The following is a 20,217-nucleotide window of genomic DNA, read 5'->3' as shown; positions in this document are numbered from 1 at the left end:
TGCTATCCGTTCATCAGGTTAGCTGAAAAGCCGCGATTTAATGTGTCGCATGCATGGGTTTGGTTCACTTTTATATTTGACCACATCCGGAGGGACATCCGGAACCGGTTCCAGAGCACTACCGGTAGTCTCGCTGTGATCTAGAGCTACTTTCCTGCGTTCATCAAGTTATCGAAAAAGCAGTTATTTGATGTGTCGCATGCATGGGTTTGGTCTAAGGTTTGGTTCACTTCTATATTTGGCCATTTCCGGCGGGGCACCCGGAACCGGTTTCGGAGCACTACCGGTAGTCTCTGCTGTGATCTAAGACTATTCTCATGCTTACTGTTCTTCAGGTTATCGAAAAAGCTGCTATTTAATGTGTCGCACGCATGGGTTTTGTTCCCATCTACATTTGACCACTTCCGGCGGGACACACGGAACCGGTTCCGGAATACTACTGGTTTCCTAAATATAGTCTGATTTCATTTTATTGCTGACCGTTCATCAGGTTATCCAAAGAGCCGCGATTTGATGTGTCGCATGCATGGGTTTGGGGTTCAATTTTATATTTGGCCACTTCCGGCGGGCAAGGATCGGTATATTCGCCTCACTCCATTCATATTCACTCCTCTTTGCTGAAGCGAATCGAGAAAGATACAGCAAACGGATTGTCGTGATCAAACACGCAACCCCATCATCAGTGGGAAGCGAAGCGCTTGCTGCTTGACATGGATATTCGTTACCGATCGTCGCAGTTCGGATCGCAAGCGAATGAATGTATGGCGAATGGTGACGAATGCTGATGAGCCATCGAAACGACTATTATCACAACTAGAACAGAATTTCTGCATGCAATGCATACATTTTTAGTGTATAGTTGTTGAAATGCTAGATTAGCAAAGAAAATAATAAACATATTTTGAAAACTTCAAAAATTCGTATGCGCAATATCTCACGATATCTCACGAATCGCATCGCCGCTCGATCGCTTGCGATGCGAATGTGGACGAATGTTTAAATTCCAAGTGTGGCTTCCCACCGTTCACCGGAGTTTGCTGTCGTCGCTGACAAGCAAACACACAAACTAAAGCGACAACCGTTCGCTGCTAACTGTATTCGAATGTGGAAGAAGATGAAAAGTGGAAATCAGGAACCCTGCCGGCGGGGCACCCGGAACCGGTTCCGGAACACTACCGGTAGTCTCTGCTTGATCAAAGGCTATTTTCCAGCTCACTGTTCATCAGGTTATCGAAAAAGCTGCTATTTGATGGGTCGCATGCATGGATTTGGCTCACTTTTATAATTTGCTATTTCCGGCGGGACATCCGGAACCAATTCCGGAACACTACCGGTTCAGATATAGCCTGATACTATTTTCCTGCTTACCGTTCGTCAGGTTATCGAAAAAGCCGCGGTCTGATGTGTCGCATGCATGATTTTGTAGCATTTTAATATCTGGCCCCTTCCTGGGGTACCGTCCCGGAACACCTAAATGGCAATAACTCCGGAACGGCTGAACCGATTCAAACCATTTTCAATAGGAAACAATGGGACCAGATTCCGCGTCGAATGAACCGTCGGTCATTAAAATCGGTTGAGGTTTACTGCCAAAAAGTGATGTGAGTTTTTTTTGTACACACACATACTCACACACTTAGATTTTTTTTACAGTATACGGTAATTTTTTACCGGATTCTCAACAGCTGAACGTTCGATAATCCATTCGGTAATCGAAACGGGTACCGAATGTCCGGTAAAATAAATTTTAGAATGCTGTCAAAAATTACCGAATTTCTCCGGTAATGTGCGTTTCAGAATTACCGTAGAATTTCGGTAATTCAATGTTTTTTATGATATTTTACAGTTTTTTCGGTACTTGTCAAACTAAAAGATGCAGGCTAGAGGGTTTAAATGTTTTTATTCACAACATTTTTGAGGCATTCTGATGCTTTTGTGAGCAAATTTCGTCGATCTCACTAATTTTGTCCCGGAGTTGATTTGTGGGATGAACGAGAAGCGAATTTTCAACCCGTTTCACCACGCAAACACCTGCAGCAGCTGGAACAAAATGTTGATTATAAATCAAGGGACGGCAGATTAATTACATAAATGAACACTCACTCACATGTCAGAAAATCGAATGCTCCGCTTAACCCTTTCCTTCCCACGACTTTGAACGACTATATCTATGCCAAAAAAGCATTTCCGAAAAAAGTGGTAGAACAAACGTTATTGTAAATTGGCTAAATTTTTCGAAATCAATGAAACAAATTTTGATTGTAAATCAATAGGTTTTTGATTGTTTATCAATAGTTCAACTATTGAAACAAGTAGGTAGTAGTTGGGTTAACCTTATGAGGTTACAACCATATTCTAAAAATTATTGCATCATATTCATCTTATTCCGTTTGTCCGGAGTTGGTCGAAAATCGATGGTGCTCTAGAGCAACCATGGGAAGTAGAGGGTTAATATGATCACAAATCGACGAGATTTTTTGACTTGAAGGTTCTTAGGTAACACTAATTTTCAACTCCAAAATGAAAACTTCAACATCCAGCAGTTTGACATTTCGAAATGTTGCTGGCAGCTTTACGGAACTTCGGTAAAGTAAGATGAGATTTACAAGCTTTTCGGTAGTATTTCTTACAGTATACGGCAGAGGTTCCCAAACTTTTTGCTCTCGCGGCGCCCTTTGAAATTTCCAAAAATGTCGCGGCGCACCAAAGATTTTAAAAAGGTTTTTTTTTTAAATTATAAACAGCTTTCTTTAAATTGTCAAAGGGAGCGGACCTGGTGTGATGGTTAGAACACTTGACTATCACGCCGAGGACCTGGGATCGAATCCCGCTCCCGACAAACTCGCAAAAAATGTGAGTTCTTCCTTCGGAAGGGAAGTAAAGCCTGGGTCCCGAGATGAACTAGCCTAGGCCTAAAAATCTCGTTAATACAGATAAAAAAATGTCAAATGTTTTCTAAGAATTCAGAGAAAATTTGGCAATTTTAAATAAATAAATAAATAAATAAATAAATAAATAAAGTTTCAATTTTTATCGGAAATATTGCAAAGCAACACTTTCAAGCTCTTTTATTTATTTTGGAAAATTTCGGCACATAAAGAGATTGTATGAAACCTGTCGGGTGGGCTTTGATTGAACTTTTTATTTTCATAAATTTCGAATTAACCCTTTGAGGCTGGAGTGGCCATATATAACCTCAGTGATGAAACCGAGCATGGCAAACTTATTCAAAGTTCAGTGAGGTTGCGGCAGTACTGATGAAACAGTCCGGTTAAAAAAGGTTAAAGCTAGCTCTTCACAATGTCACAACGGCCAGCCTGCATGCCGCTAGCTGTCCCGAAGAACCTTGAAATAAAAACTATAGACAAGTTACAGTTAAATCAAAAGCTAAGCTGAAGCTTAAAAGGTCCAAAAACAATTTTAATAACTTTAAATTTAAACATTTTAAAATTTGGTGTCAATTGACATGTTTGAAAAGGATACCAGAAATCCTATGGAACAATCGAAGACTCAGGGAAAGATTAAAAAAATATGAAGCGACACTAGTTTTACTAAACAAAACAAAATTAAAGGTGTTCCGCAATACAAATAAAAAGTTTGCTTTTGTTTGTTTCGTCACAACTCAAGAGCCTGCGGCGCACCTGGGAAAGGTTCGCGGCGCACAGTTTGGGAAGCACTGGTATACGGTAATTGTTCGATTTTACTGTACGAACTGTAAATTATTTGACAGATGATGCTGTCAATGAATCAAATTACAAAATAATCGGTAATAACATTACCGAACTCCTGTATAATGACGCATCATTACCGGAACACGGTTGTTTTTTCGCATTACCGAACTTTTCCAGCAAAATAATTACCGAACAACGAGATTGAATCTGAGTGTGCATACACCCACATACACACACACATACATACACACAGACATCACCTCAATTCATCGAGGTATATGTGAGTTGATTGGAATATGTGACTTGACCCTCCTGGCCTTCTATCAAAAAGTCATTTTTGGAGTGAACATATAGCCTTTCCAGCACACTTAGTCTACGAGAAAGGCAAAAAGGTGATTTACAATTTATTTGATAACTCATGAAGCAGCAGGCGGAGGCAGCTAATTTTTTAGCTTAAACATATCAATACTACTAGCATCGATATATTTGTGGAACTTGTATAATCCACCGACAATCACCCAGCATGCAGCACCGCCGGCCGGGCCGCACAACCGATCGCCTCGCGTGTCTGATACTGACTGTGTGCCACTCGTTAGTGTGTTGAACGCGCGATCAATGCCCGTAGTATGCAAGAGTATTAGACTGGTCCATGCCGCAGACTGGCACACTCCACACATCCTCACTCTTCTCTATAAAAAAGTGATGCGTACACTGCAAAAATTCCACACATTTTTATTGGAATGCATCCATGGATTTAATTTATAAATTTTGCGCACACATACTCGATTTCCACGATGGATTACACATAAAATCGATAGACCTTATAAACACTGTGTGTTTCCACACATGAAAATTATGTATATGTTTGACAAATTGTAAAAATCTATGTGTGCGACACATGCATACAATAATTGCAGAAATTTTTCAGTGTATATTTGTCTTATCCAATTCTTACTCACTCCTCTTCGCTGATTCGAGTCGAGGAAGATGCAGCAAAAGATTTGCCCCAAGTGATCCACCCAAATCCATCGCTTTTTCTTTTTCACACGAACCCGTCGGAGTCCTTCACAAATACAACAGTGAAAGAATTGTGCATATCCACTGACATATTCCGATGATAAATCGTAACATACAAACACCATTCCACTCCAATCAATATATGCAGATGCTGTAATGTTGAACTAACACAGAAAGTAACGAGAACTCCACGAAAGCAACAATAAATCGGATATACGGTCACTCATGAATCGTGTCACTCGTTGATCATTTGCAGTGCGAATTGGAAACGTATAAATATGCTGCCAGCCATGATATCCATCCGATCATCTGTGGCATGCTGCGTCACTGGCGATAAATACACAAAAACAAAAGCAACAGTCGTTCGTTGCAGGAACCTTGATACTAGGTTTATCAACCGACTGATTTCTTCAAACAGCAGTATATCTATGAAATACCCATGTTTCCGGACACCACCATTAAGGATGTCTCCTGTGGGTGTAGTCGGCTCTCAAGCCACACAACCCCATCACCTCAAGAACAGTAGCGGCCATTTCCCATAATTCACGATCTATACATGCCTGTTCAAATCTAACAAACCATCTGCTTATCTCTCGTGAATCAGGCGAATGATTCCCGAGTGAAAGCCAAAAAACACGGATCAGGCCGTAAGGTAAACTAAACAAACTGCTAAGTATGTTTTAAACAGGTTTCGGTAGCTATGCCAGCCGTCATATTTTAACTCTTGCGTGGTCATCCCGATCAACACGCCTTTGCCTTTTCAATAGACAATGTACAAAGCATGGTCGTCCGGAACAGCATGCCATTTAAACGCTTGCGTGGTCATCCCGATCAACACGCGTTTGCCTTTTCCTTAGGCAATGTACAATGCATGGTCGTCCCGAACAACATGCCATACTTCAACTCTTGCGTGGTCATCCCGATCGACACGCCTTTGCCTTTTCAATAGACAATGTACAAAGCATGGTCGTCCCGAACAGCATGCCATTCAAACGCTTGCGTGGTCATCCCGAACAACACGCTTTTGCCTTTTCCTTAGACAATGTATAATGCATGGTCGTCCCGAACAACATGTCATTTCCTTAGGCAATGTACAAAGAATTGAGTTGGACAAAATCCGTCTTCAATTATCCCTTTAGTTTTCAAGCAGTCACCCCTCTCGAAACTATACATTAAGATGCTCTTCTTATCTCCGCAACATGGTTTTATCATGTCTCTCAACACCTCTTTATTTTCAATCTCACAGTTGAAAGTTGTGCACAACCAATAACTTTGGAAACCATGAGCTTAAGCCTGGATTAACGCATGAAACTTGCATTGAGTAGTATGATCTAAGGGGGAACTGCATAAAAGGCATTAAACTAGTAAGTAAACCAGTGGTAAAAAAGTGTAATAAATGGATTTACATCAGAAATCAATCGAAACGCACCTTGTTACAGACTACGGGAAATAAGCTTTTATTTACCTCCTGACTACACCGCTTTACTCGATGTTCACCACACAAATTTGCAGTATAACACCCGGGATAATCGTGACTGCCGTACAACGACACACGTTATCAAGAAATTCTCACAAAACTGTCCTCAACGGAGAGAACCATCATCGGCAGCACTAACAACATCAGTCCATGCACCAGCGATGGTGAAAACAACACGAGACATGTTCCACCTCCCAGTACACGGTTCTTCTTAATGAAATCACAAAGATTAGTGATACATAAATATACAAACAGAATGTCACCAATCTTCGTGTGAACGTTAGTTTGTTTTCTTTCAGTAAATCCATCACGGCTGAAAAATTATGCTTATTTAGCACTGTATGGAAATTAACCAGGACATATCTCAATTATATTACAAATCTAGAACAACGCATCGAGAGCATATTCCTGTTTTCTTAAAAAAACTCACTCCCACCTTTTCACGAAAAACACAATATCGAGACGGATCACTGTAAACATATCAAACCCACTCACCCGCCAACACCGCACCTGTCCTTATATAGCGCATTTAGTTCACCACTGGACTATCGCACTAGTTTTCACGAGTGCGAAAACGCTAATAAAAGTGCGCGATTGCATCAAATCAACTCGGTGTCTTCAGAGCACTTGTTCTCTATAGATTGAAGAAATAGTGCGCCGAAGACATCAACCTGATTTGATGCAATCGCGCACTTTTATTTACGTTTTCGCACTTATAATGTCGCAGTTCGCAGTCCAGTAGTGAACTAAATGCGGTATAAACAACTTAAACGGATCTGCGGGCGCTAGATAACAAGTGGGTTCTTCAATGCCTGGTATACATGGTGCAAGTGACTTGATTCAAGTCAATGGGAAATGTCCAATTGAATGCGAATTGAACGTGTAAACACCACCATTCATCTCACTTGATCAACTCACTTGACTTGAACGAAAGTTGAACATGTTGAACTTTCTCATTCACGTCAAACGAAATCATCTCACTTGCGTCGTCTAAACCCGCGATTCATGTGAGCTGAATGGAAAATATCTGTCAAGCGGGATGAATTCATTGAGCGGGATCAATTCAATGAGCCATTTTACGCAGTGACAACATGACAACAATGTTGATGATGATATTGATTTTCACAGGTAAGGACGCTACCTCCTGTCAAAATTTCATACATAAAAACGGCTCGTAAAATTGACTATTCAGTTAGCACATAAACACTTGCTTCAACTGAGATGCGTTCAAAAGCATTCAAGTTAACACTCAAGTCATTTTCTAAGTCTAAACACATCACTTCATTGGATTGAACATGTTTGAGAAGTTTGCAAGTAAATTGCTCGTTTCAATTGAACAGTTTAAATCAGACATAAGGGTGTCCAGACCACTCTATATTCGAATTCATCCAAAACTGAATCAACATCCAAAATTTCATCATTTTTGGAACCCCGGAACCATTTTGAATGAAAAAGTTTGTATGATAATACCTCCTTCGGGGCGAGCCGTCATTCAGATCAAGCAGGGAATCATGGCGTATTATTATCAATTACAACCATCAACAACAACAAAAAACAGACAACATAAGCATACAGTACGAAAAGTAGCTACACTGCCCTTGTCCGATGTACATATACATGCATTCTATTTCCCAAGAAAACTCGCCCGAGAGAATACAAATGGAAGCCTGAATGCCACTTCACAACAACCACTTCCCAACAGAATGTCAATTTTCACAGCAGCCCGTCAAATGTTTTTTTTTTTTATTTGTGGTGTCTTGATGACAGACGGCTAAGACCGTTCACGGTCCATCTCGCCCCGTCAAATGTGTAATCCAAGAAATAGAGGCTTGCAGCAAAAACATAACCTCATCGAATTCTCATGCGATTTGTAAACATTGTCCTCAATTTTTTTTTGAGGGCAAGGAAGGCTTTATGGACCGACGCTGAAGGAAAGAAAGAGAAGGAGACAATGATGACGTTAGCGTGCAAGCTCCCATACATACCAAAAAAAAAGGCTTTACTTATGATTATAAATATGTATTTATTTCACTTACACACACAAACCCGTAAATTCACACACACAGCGGAGCGTGCGAACTGATTTCTGATTGCTCCCCACAACACGACGAAAAAAATATCTAACATTACAAGCTCTCCATTGCCGACAACAAGTGACCAATTCAAAGTCAATCCTCTGGTTGAGGTGCTTTTCCACCTATATCAAAGTTAAATGGAACCGTTGGTTGTATGGACCAATTCATCTTATCTTCTCCGTGTCTTTTCCTCTTATCTGTGGCAAATGAGGACACAGTTTACCAAAATCACTACTTACAATGCGCCGGAAATTTGAGGGGTAACATAAGCATGCCCATTTACAGATGCACACGTTTGCATACACAAGCAAACAGAAAAAAAAAACGCTTACCACAAATCATGAAAAACCCGACGCACTTCGGTGCAGCAGTGCAGGCATATTCGCCAGCCACTACCACGCAAACGCGACCGCCACATACCCTCAATCACCACTCAAACCGAGGTGCACACACACCAATATTATAAATACCGAAATGAACACGTCAGCCGTACAGCTACAGTTGATGCTTGCTCTGCTCCAAAGGTTCGGATCTGCTTCTTTTTTCCATTTCACTTCCCGCTCACTCATTTCACAAGGACTTTGTAAATCACTTTCGAAAACACTAATCGCGCACATACTGGGTGATTGTGGAAAGCTTTATCGATTCTTTTTTGAAAACTATCCTGGCAGGTTCGCCAATGTGGAACTTGTATAATCCACCGACAATCACCCAGCATGCAGCACCGCCGGCCGGGCCGCACAACCGATCGCCTCGCGTGTCTGATACTGACTGTGTGCCACTCGTTAGTGTGTTGAACGCGCGATCAATGCCCGTAGTATGCAAGAGTATTAGACTGGTCCATGCCGCAGACTGGCACACTCAACACAATATTGGGGAACGAAAAGTGGGGTAACTCGGGGGTTTTGCTATATACTAGTATGAAACCACCACGAAAATAAATGAAAATTGACCGTTAAGATCAATTTTTTGAACTCCAAACATGATGTAAAGCAATTTTCCGATTGTTTTTTAATGTAACATGTCTGGGTAATTACTTTGATAAAACTTGAATACACTAAATACATATTTAGTGCTGCTCCAGCCAGTATAATCCATGTGAATGTGTATCTAGATATGTTATTTTTTTTATTGATTTGGACCCTACGTCTTGACAAACAAAAAATACCAAATAATTGTATGTGCACATCAACAGTATTACTTATTTAACAAATATCAGATTTGATTATTGAGCATACATATATTCATAAACATAGGTTAAATCAAATGAATTATCAGTATATAATATATTTTACGATAATTTCAATCTGTGAACTGCAGCAAAAAATCTCGATATGTTCCATTGCTCTCTCGCTACGTTTATCAGGCATATGATCTAAGATAGTCGAACACATAAAATTAGTTTCACCACCTTCCGCTACTGTATGAGTATATAGATACAACAATATAATTACTTGAGGTCCCTCTCAATGAAAATCTAGATATACATTCATAAGAAACATATTGACCTGAAAAGCGCCATACCAATTTTATTATAAATGTGCTTCATCACAAAAATTCTCCAGGCATGCTGCATTAGAAAATAATCAAAAAATTGTTTTACATCATGTTAGGTTTTCAAAAAATTGGCCTCAATTGCTAATTTTCATTTATTTTCGAGATGATTTCATACTAGTATATAGCAAAAGCCCCGAACTACCTCACTTTTCTTTCCCCACTGTAGAGTAAAGTGGGGCAAAAGTTCGAGTGGGGCAAGAGTTTCTTTTGAAGTTTTTGAGCTCAATTCAAATTATTTCTTTCGGGTGTCAAGGTTGTTCGAACCCTTTTTGAAAAAGAGTCTTTCACTCCAAAAATTATGAAAATTGATCAATATTTCGAAAAGTTATGACAAAATGTTGGTTTTTGATCAAAAAATTGTAACATGCGATGGCCCTTCCAACGAATGGAATGAAATTTTAATGAAATCGAATTCGATATTTTATTTTGGAGCGTAACTAGGTATATTTTGAAGATGCTCTAGCATGTATAACTTTTTGCAAAAAAGATTTGGAAATCGTATTTTTCACATAGTGGGGCAAAAGTTCGAATTGTGGGGCAAAAGTTCGAGTCATATGGCAACTTTAGGTATAAACCTAAAATTCTGCAAAATGTACATATTATCTCTAAGAGTGGTGGAATTAGTGAGAAAATTCGATTAAAGTTGAAAAAATGTTGTTTTATCTGAATTTAACCCTAATTTGGGTAAAATCCAAATCGAATTTTAAAGTGTATTCCAGTTCTAACATCAAATATAAAGTGGATTCAGATATTCCTATTACCAAAGTGTCAAAATAGTGTGCTACGGTTAGCGAAATTCCCCAAACACTAGATTCGAACTTTTGCCCCAGTGGTGGGGCAAGAATTCGAATAAAACACACACATACAAAAAGTGTTGTAACTCAAAATTGAAAAGACATTTGGCGTAACTTTGTTTAGCAAAATTTTAGCTCATGGATGGTAGAATCACCTCACGCTATTTGTTTATTTTTATCTGCTTCGATTTTTTGAAATACGTTGAATTTTCAACTAAGGTCGAACTTTTGCCCCACCTTACTCTATCGATGCTAATGGTATTGACATGTTATGGCCAAAAAATTAGCTGCCTCCACCTTTCAAATAAATTGTAAATCACCTGTTTTTTTTTTTTGGTTATTTAAATAAGAAAAACCTCCAATTTCCGTGATTATGTAAGTTTTTGTTATAGAATAACCTTTTTCTTATATATTTTTACTAACCTAACGTTCGAAATTTTTTTCAGATTTTTTAACTTCAAAATATTGATCAAAATCGATTTTTTTCGACTTTTTCAGTAAAGTAGCCCAGTATAAGTGTCTTCGAAAGAAATATCAAAAATATCAGAATGAACAACTTTGCAGAAGAAAGTTTTCTTCTATGACGCTTCTATAAAAAGCTAAAACTGATCTAGATCAGTTGCAACTTATCTAGATCAATTATTGAGTCACCAGATTTTAGTCAAAACTCTTACAAGACACTTCTCTAAAGACACCAAACCTCTAGGATGGATATCCAAAGCACTAGAGGTTTTGTCTGTCCATACTGCGTTCTGCCCCAGTGCACAGTGGGAAAAAATATGTATATATAAAACGCGAATAAATTCAATATCTCTGCTCGGAGTGGATGAATTAGAATGAATTTTTGACACAAACTGCAAAAAATCTCTACAGTTTCAGATAAGGAGGGCGTCATTCACCGCACGATGCTGGAAAACAGTGAATTTAGCTCGTTTTACCCCACACTCTCTATCATACACCTTTTTGAGAAAATCCTCATCTATTCCCGACTGGCGCGCAAAATAAATGACTTATTTAACTCGTATTTGGGTAAAAAACTTCCGTAGTATCGGTAATTTAACATAGGATTGGTCCTGCTTTTATCGATTGCGTTCCACTCCGGGCGGAGATACATGTGAAATTTCAAAGATATAGGAAATATCGGGGTTATTTGAAGATATTTCAATTTTTAAAGCCGTGCGGTGAGCCAAATCAGCTCCATTCGATACTACGGAAGTTTTTACACAATCACGACTTGAAAAAAAAAAACATTTATTTTGCAATTCAGAAATTTTCGAAAAAGGTGAAAAAGAGAGAGTGGGGTAAAACGAGCTAAATACATTGACTTCCAGCATCGTGCGGCGAATGACACGTTCCTTATCTGAAACTATTGAGAATTTTACAGTTTGTGTCAAAAATTTATTCAAATCCATTCTCTCCGAGCAGAGATATTGAATTTATTCGCGTTTTATACCTATTTTTTCACATTGTGCAGTAGACCTGTTCACTTTTTTTGACTTACCCGTGTCACATCAAATTATCAATCCACATGCAAAAACAAGTCTTCAGTCCAAAAATGAGCCAAATTGGTAAAGGTTTAGAGGTGTATCAAATCGATTTTGTGTTTTTCGAGCATTTTCACGAAAATGTACTCCAATATCCAAAAAATTGCACCGAAATAGTACCAAAAACACCGTTAAAATATAGTTGGAACAATATTCTACAACTTTGCGGAAAACACTACGGTGTTTAAATTGCTTATTTCAAAGTTATTCAACAATTTTCGTTAAAAAATCGCGAAAAAATACAATATGTTTACGGTTTTACATGTAAAAGTCATGTAAATTTACATTGTTTTAAGTGACTAAATTAATTAGCTATTGCTCCTATGTGTTACGAACATTTCGTCCATACATCATTTTAGTGTAGGAATTCGTTTTCATTGACTAATTATCAAAAGTATGTCACGTTGATACTAAAAATCGCATAGAGTTGCCAGCACAAATTTAAACAAAGTTACCCATGATTAAAACGTCATTACATTTCTTTGTCGCATCTGCATCAGTTCCAATTTGATGTAGATGGTTGAGCATGAGACTGACGATTCGAAGATTCAAGGTTCGAGCCCCTGGAATAGGATTTTTTGCGTCTCGATCCAGCTATAAGTTAATGAGACTACACTCTGCATCTCATTGCAATTTGGCATCATAGCCTTGTTTCGAAATCGTAGAGTGCATAGTAAGAATGAAGTTTCCCTTTATCGTGTAGTTGTGTTGCTTGTGGCTAGATAGATGGAAGTAATCTCCACAGTTGTATGATAAATTTTGCATCCAGAAGCAGTTCCATCATCGTATTCAATTGCTTTAGCTAAATTAATCAGTATCAAACAGATGTCCAATATTTCGTCCAGCTGATCTCGTCGACACGATTTCTTGTCAACAAGTAAACTAAATATCTCGCTAGTCCTGGAATGGGCTTAATTGGCAGGTCCCGATCATCATCATTATTTGGGAGATTGCGTGTAAGTCATGGGCCATGGCTCATGGCAGATTCATCATCCTAACTGCTACAAAGAAAGAAAAAAAAAAGTTTATTATGTATTTGAGCTTGAACCTGGGACCTTCTGATCCGTAGGCTCGAGCCTTATCATCTGCGCCATTTCTGATACTTGAATCAAAAGACATTATAATACGATGGCATGACGTCTTAATCATGGGTAAGGTACCCCGGGGCAAGTGAGAATCGGGGGCAAGTGAGACCTATAGCTAGTATTTTTTTATTATTTATTTTTAAGACTAACATTCTTCATGGAAAACATAGGTATCACACCTACGGATGCTTTGAATACAAAAAATGTTATTGTTTCAACCATAAAGAAACCATATACGTTATTGTTTTTCATATGTAATTTTCAATTCACTTGGTAAAATTGACGTGCTCTACTACATTCGTCGTTTAAAAATAGATTTGTTATTCTACAAATACTTTTTTGGTTTCAGGATAGTATTTGGAGTTCATGCAAATGATTTCAAGCGAAAAAGCTGTATTTTATTTTTATTTATTACCTTTAGTTTACTGCTCTCACTTGCCCCAGTGCATTTCGCTATCTGGGGCAAGTGGGACCTATGAGAATAAACAAAGACAATTTTATGGGTTCATCTTGCCTTGCCCAACCTAAGATGAAATTGGCACGAAAGTCAATAAAAGTTGATGCGTTAAGTAATCTACTGTTGAATTATCCTTTACTACCTCTATTTAGATGATGAAATTCTTGTTAAAAATGGTAAAACCTTGGGTAAAACAAAAAAAAAATCATAAGCATGTATTTTTCATGTTTTTTTTTTTAATATCTTCCATTTTTTTCACTTAACGCTGCATAATGCATTCCTCTGAGCATTCGGGAACCATCCATAAAAAAAAACTAAATAGGGAAATGGCTTTTTCAAAATTCATGATTAAAAAAAAAAATCATTATTTAATGATCGTAAGATTATGTAAGGGAGAAGATATTACTGAAAATCTCGAAACCCCAGATTTACTATTGGTGAGAATCAATAACTATATAATATAGAGACTAAGTTCCGAAATCTTTTGTCTCTTCACTTTACGGCGCTTTATGTATAAAAAAAAATCAATTAGTTTTACATGAGCTGCTAGAGTTGATTCAATTTCCCCCAGCGATTTTTATGTGTTACGTAATTTATGCATGATACCATAAACCTCTTCTTATTTTAATCTCTAAATATAGTAATTCATATAAGAGATTTATAATTTATGTTATTTTGTTTGTTGCAACTTATGTTGAGTCCTTTGAACAAAAACTCTGAATTGGTCCCACTTGCCCCGTGAAACGCAGTAAATGAAGATCTTATACACTTTTTATTATATGCATAACTAGCTGGCCCGGCAAACTTTGTCTTGCCGTCTTGTGGTGATTTGACAACTGTTGAGCTCAAAATAGCACCGCACTCTAGATTGGTTTCATTTCGATCGTGTTGATTTCCTTCCCAGCTCATGGAAAATCAATAGTTTATCAATTTTCTTACTTTTCTAGTTGATTTTCGTGTTTTTTTGTACATATAAACACAGCCACCACGAATACGAACCGAACCGTGCAAGAGTCATGCTGATCGGTTCATCCGTTCGTAAGTTTTGTTGTCTCAAAGGAACTTCGAACTCATTTTTATATATATAGATATATGGAATGTAAAAATTTTGAAACAGTTTTAATGCACGTTAACAAGTACAAATATACCAACAACGTCTTTTGGGTCCATTGGAATTATTAAAGAATTTGTGTTCTGAAACTTTTGGCATGACAAAATCAAATTAGCATTTTTTTAGGTCCCACTTGCCCCGGGGTACCTTAACTTTGTTTTAATTCGTGCTGACAACTCTACGTGATTTTTAGTATCAACGTGACATACTTTTAATAATTAGTCATTGAAAACGAATTCCTATACAAAAACAAAGTATGGACGAAATGTTCGTTACACAAAGGAGAAATAGCTAATTAATTTAGTCACTTAAATAATGTAAAATTACATGCCTTTTATATGTAAAATCGTAAAAATATCGTGTTTTGTTTGAATAACTGTTTTGTTTGAATAACTTCGAAATACGCAATTTAAACACCGTATTGTCTTCGGCAAAGTTGTAGAGTATTGTACTAACTATATCCTAACGGTCCATATAGCCGAGGCGGTAAACGCACGGGTATTCAGCATGACCATGCTGAGGGTGACGGGTTCGATTCCCGGTCGGTCCAGGATCTTTTCGTAAAGGAAATTTCCTTGACTTCCTTGGGCATAGAGTATCTTCGTGCCTGCCACACGATATACACATGCAAAATGGTCATTGGCAGAGGAAGCTCTCAGTTAAAAACTGTGGAAGTGCTCATTGAACACTAAGCTGAGAAGCCGGCTTTGTCCCAGTGAGGACGTTACGCCAAGAAGAAGAAGAAGAAGATATCCTAACGGTATTTTTGGCACCCTTTCGGAGCAATTTTCTGGATTTATGAGTAAATTTCTGTGAAAACGGTTGAAAAACACAAAATCGATTTGATACACCTATAAATCTTTATCAATTTGGCTCAATTTTGGACTGAAGACTTGTTTTTGCATGTGGATCGATAATTTGATGTGTCACGGAGAATTGGAGAAAAAAAGTTTCAAAGTGAACAGGTCTATTGTGCAGTGTGCGTTGTGCACGCTCAATATACCTGTCTGGGACATAATGACCCCAATGCACGGCTAGAGTTAAGCAATCCTTGGAAAAACTGCTGAAGAAATCTCAGGCGGTTCTGGAGGAAAACTGGGAAAAATCTCTCTGGGAATTTCTGGGGCATAAATAATAGGATTCCTTAGAAGCAATCTCAAGAGAAACTTCTTAGGAGACCTTTGGAGAAATCTCTGAAGAAATCACCAAAGGTATTCCATTAGGAACTCCTTTGTGAATCGGAATAGCTCTTGCATTATCAAGATGAAATATAGGGGGGATCCTAGCTGGAATAACACGAATAACCCTTGTACAAAATATCAGAACGAATTCCCATAGGAAGGAAAAATACCAGGAACCAATCACAGGATGTTTATATGGAAATTTAAGGAAGACATTTTGGAAAAATCAAGGCTGGAATACTGAGAAAAATCTATGCTGTAATTGATGAATAAATTCCAGCCGGAATTTTGGAAGAAATTCCAAGAAAAAAAAAACATTTAAGGTATTACAATCGGATTTTTTACTGGGCTTACTGTAGGAATACTTGAAAAAATCTCAAGAGGAATTTTTGAAGGCCTTTTTGGAGAAAATCTTGGAAACATACAAAGAAAGAATTGCTTGAGAATCCAAGCAGGATTCCTTGAGGAATGCATACAGGAGTTTCTGCAGCAAATCCAACAGGCCGTTCTGCAGGAGTTCCCAAGTGGAAGGAATACCTGGAGGCATCACTGGATGGCAAATTTTGCATTTTTCCTCTGAAACGAGATTCAGTAAATGAAAGAATGTATAACCCACCGCCAATTGATGGGGAGATTTTGCATCAACAGACAACATATGATCAATTCCAGAGGTAGCGAAGAAGAATAATCACGCAGCAATATTATACGATATTGGTTCAAAAGATTGCTTATGGTTAGACATTAGAAGAGCTTAAAAACAATCTATATATATAAAAATGCAGTGGCATACGTGGGACCGCGCATAACTTGCGAACGGAAGGTCCGATTTTTGTCGTCTTAGTTTTGTTCTGTTAGTTTTCACCCAAGAAAGGTTTATGAGACAAAAAAAACATAGAAAAATTGAAAGTTTTTGAAAATCGATATTCCATACATTTTGACCGGGGACTTGGTCTTGCGTGGAGACTTGAAACGTCAAAAAAACGCAGTAGACAAGACAAAGTTTGCCGAGTACAGACAGCTGGTAGTTTATAAAAGTATTTGGCTCTTTCCAATTGTAAGATTTGTTCGCTACGTAATTTATATAGGGTATCGCGCCACTTGGGCGGTGGCTTCTATATTCGTCTGTTTCCCACTATAACGCAGTCAATTTTAAACCAATTGACTTGAAATGTTGTACACGGGTAGATACTATGCCTATCTCACCACATTCCAAAAGTTGTGTCAATTGGTTCAAATTTGACTGAGTTATGGTGGAAAACAGACGAATATAGAAGCCACCGCCCAAGTAGCGCGATTCCCTATGATACCTGAAAACAACAACTTCAATTGTTATTGATTATTAAATGGTAATGCTCAGCAAAAATTACATTTTTTTTTTGTTCAAATCGGATGACAAAAATAGGACAGCACTGTATTCTACATATCTTCTACATATCACGGAAAAATGTTCATTTTTATTTTTGTATGTTGTGTTAGGAGTGAGCATGCATGATAATAAAAAGAACGGAATATTTTTCAGTCAAAAAACGCTTTTTGTCGGTTACATGTTCTTTAATTTTCTTCCCAATTTCCCACTAGGGTCGTTTCAACAGGTGATGCCTACAACTTCCCAAATTTGAGTCCTAAAAATAATGATACATGCACAAAATGCGCGTTTGAATCGACGAAATCAAATAGGACCACAACATAGAACCAATATAAAAATACGTACAGGGGATGGCCAAAATGTTTGGGATAGGCAACTTTTTTTTCTCTCACAAAAAAGTTCAACAAGCTATAACTTTTCATAGAGCGCATCAAGAAATCTCAAATTTTGACTGTTTGTCAACCTATTATGTGTGCATCATTGGTACAAATTTGGGCTCGATTGATTAATATTTCGCAAAGTTAGAGCCGTTCGCGTAAAACACTATTTTTCAGATTACTCATTTTTGAGGTGTCATAACTCGGAAACCAGTTAACCGAATCGAATGAAATTTTGAACGTACACTAACAATATGTAAATGCTTCACAAACAATTAAAACATAGGTACTTTTTAAACGTTGAAAAAAGTTATCATGGATTGACACTTTTTCAATTTTTCTCGAAAAAATGTAATTTTTTTTACATCAGTGTCAATAAATTTTAGTGTTGATATCCAAAGATTTTCCACTTCTGTTCACAAGTTATCTCTAATCAGATATATTAGAGCCTATTTAGATTGATGGAAGAACACATTTAGTAATTTTTGTGTGGTATTGTAAATTTGACTTATTTTCCTCTATATGGGTAAAAATTTCAATCCGGTATTACTTAATTCGCCGTGAGAAAATATTACATTTTATAACGTCGTATAAAGTATCAATATATTGTTGATTAACGTTAAAAATTCATTCAATTCGGTTCACTGGTTTCCGAGACATGACAGTTCAAAAATGAGCTGTCTAAATAATAGTGTTTTAGCCGAACGGTTCTAACTCCGCAAAAAATTAATCAATCGAGCCCAAATTTGTACCAATGATGCACATATAATAGGTTGACAAACAGTCAAAATTTGAGATTTTTTTATGCACTCTATTAAAAGTTACAGCATGTTGAATTTTTTTTTATGGGAGAAAAAAAGTTGCCTATCCCAAACATTTTGGCCATCCCCTGTAGATAGTGATGAACTTCACCCGATAATACGGTACCGTAATTGAATTGGAACCCCCGCTCGCCGTGCCGGAAGTATAACGCGATGAGAGCCCACGATTACGAGAGAAAGAGACACACTGGTTGCGTTTGGGGTGGCGGCGAAGAAAAAAAGAAAACACTTGTTAGCACCACCCACCGGCCCACCCACTGCACTGACTGGCTGACTGCCCCCCAACAACAACGGGCGGCCTTGCCTTGCTTTGTGGTAGTCTACGACCTTCCAGACTATGTCGCCGTTGTCGTCGTCGTCGTCGTCGTCATCGTCATAGTCAGTCGTCTTCGGACGAAACGTTAACACACATCAAACACTTTTCACACGGATTGACATCCGGTTTTCTTCGCATCCACTTGTGGAGAACACCAGGAGGTCTTCCGAGGTCTTTTCCTTCGCAGGTGGTGCACAGAATTCAATTATCCGTAATCTAATGATAGTTTTCCTCAACCGGGGGAGATCCTTATCGTTTCACACACTGATTTTCACTGCTGAACTGACACTGAATTGCTGCCTGCCAGGAAGGCAATATTGGATTGCACTCCTTCAAACGGGACGACACATCCTGACGCTCGGAGGGCTGAAATCGTTTTGATGGTGTTGAACTGGAACAGATGCAATACGCACCCCATCTTCGGAAGGAGCGAAAGCTGCTTCAGTGAGATAAGAGCGGAAATTGAGAGCGAGAGAGTTTGATCCAGGTGGGTGGCGAACAGACGTGCATGCAAGTTGAAAGTTGTCGGAAAACCGCGAAACTGTTGGATGCAAGGGATATGATACAAGTTTGTACGGTGGGCTTTCATTGGATATGTGCGAGGAAAATGTCCACTGAGCTATACATAGCTTTGGTCTAGAAGGTTTGTATTCAGCTTTCCCTTCTTTGTGGAGTGAAGCACCAATTGAAACAGAGCTTCTCAGTTAAGGGATCTTGTTGCTCGTTTGTCTGTTAAACTGTGACTAATGGTCCTGATATGGAACCATTCCAGGATAGCAGATCCTGGAAAAACTCTCCATAGGTAAATTGTGAACGTTGTTCCTTCACAAACTCCTCTGACATCTTCTTTAGGATTTATCGAATTTCATTAAAAATTTCTCCGGAAGTTTCTGTAGAGAATCCTCCTACAACTTCACAATTTATTTCGTAACTTTCGTTAAGAAAAATACAGAAAATTTTCAGAAGAACTTGAAATAAATTCTGAAGCTACTGTGGAAGGAATTCCTGAAGGAATTGTGATGGAATTCCTGAAGAAAATTGTAGAGCCGACGCTTTCAGATTGTGTACCGCGGTGCACTTGGTGTACCTCACAGCATTTTGAATCCAATGAAATCAGCTGCGTAGCGGTTCTCTTCAGGAATTTTTCAAAAATAATTACCGGGAAAAAATTTCGAATTTGGGAATTTACTTCGGAAATTTTTGAAGGAATATCATAAAAATTCGGCGGAGGAATCCTTACTAGCATTTTTGGAGAATTTTTTGGAAAAATTTCAGATGAACCTGACGTAATTATCGAAGAAATAAAAAAAAAGACTGTCGGAGATACTTTTGAATTCTGCTGTCATAGAATTTTGAAAGAATTATCAA

The 20,217-nt window shown here is 38.1% G+C and overlaps 1 protein-coding gene across 3 annotated transcripts in view; it reads right to left on the bottom strand.

Moving 5' to 3' along the window:
• Nucleotides 1–19,318, bottom strand: part of LOC109422468 (melatonin receptor type 1B-like) — a 128,935-nt gene extending 109,617 nt beyond the window's left edge. For 2 of the 3 annotated variants that reach the window (XM_062852220.1, XM_062852219.1), the window contains exon 1: nucleotides 18,640–19,318. The gene's annotated coding sequence lies outside the window, so the exon portion shown is untranslated. Of the gene's footprint in view, nucleotides 1–18,624 lie in introns of all 3 variants that reach the window. The other variant, XM_062852221.1, reaches the window with a different exon arrangement.
• Between the last annotated feature and the right edge of the window lie 899 nt (nucleotides 19,319–20,217).

This window comes from Aedes albopictus, chromosome 2 (assembly GCF_035046485.1).
Source record: "Aedes albopictus strain Foshan chromosome 2, AalbF5, whole genome shotgun sequence".
Lineage (NCBI taxonomy): Eukaryota > Metazoa > Arthropoda > Insecta > Diptera > Culicidae > Aedes > Aedes albopictus.
Note: the sequence above shows the minus strand (reverse complement) of the source record. Positions and strands in the feature narration are given on the sequence as shown.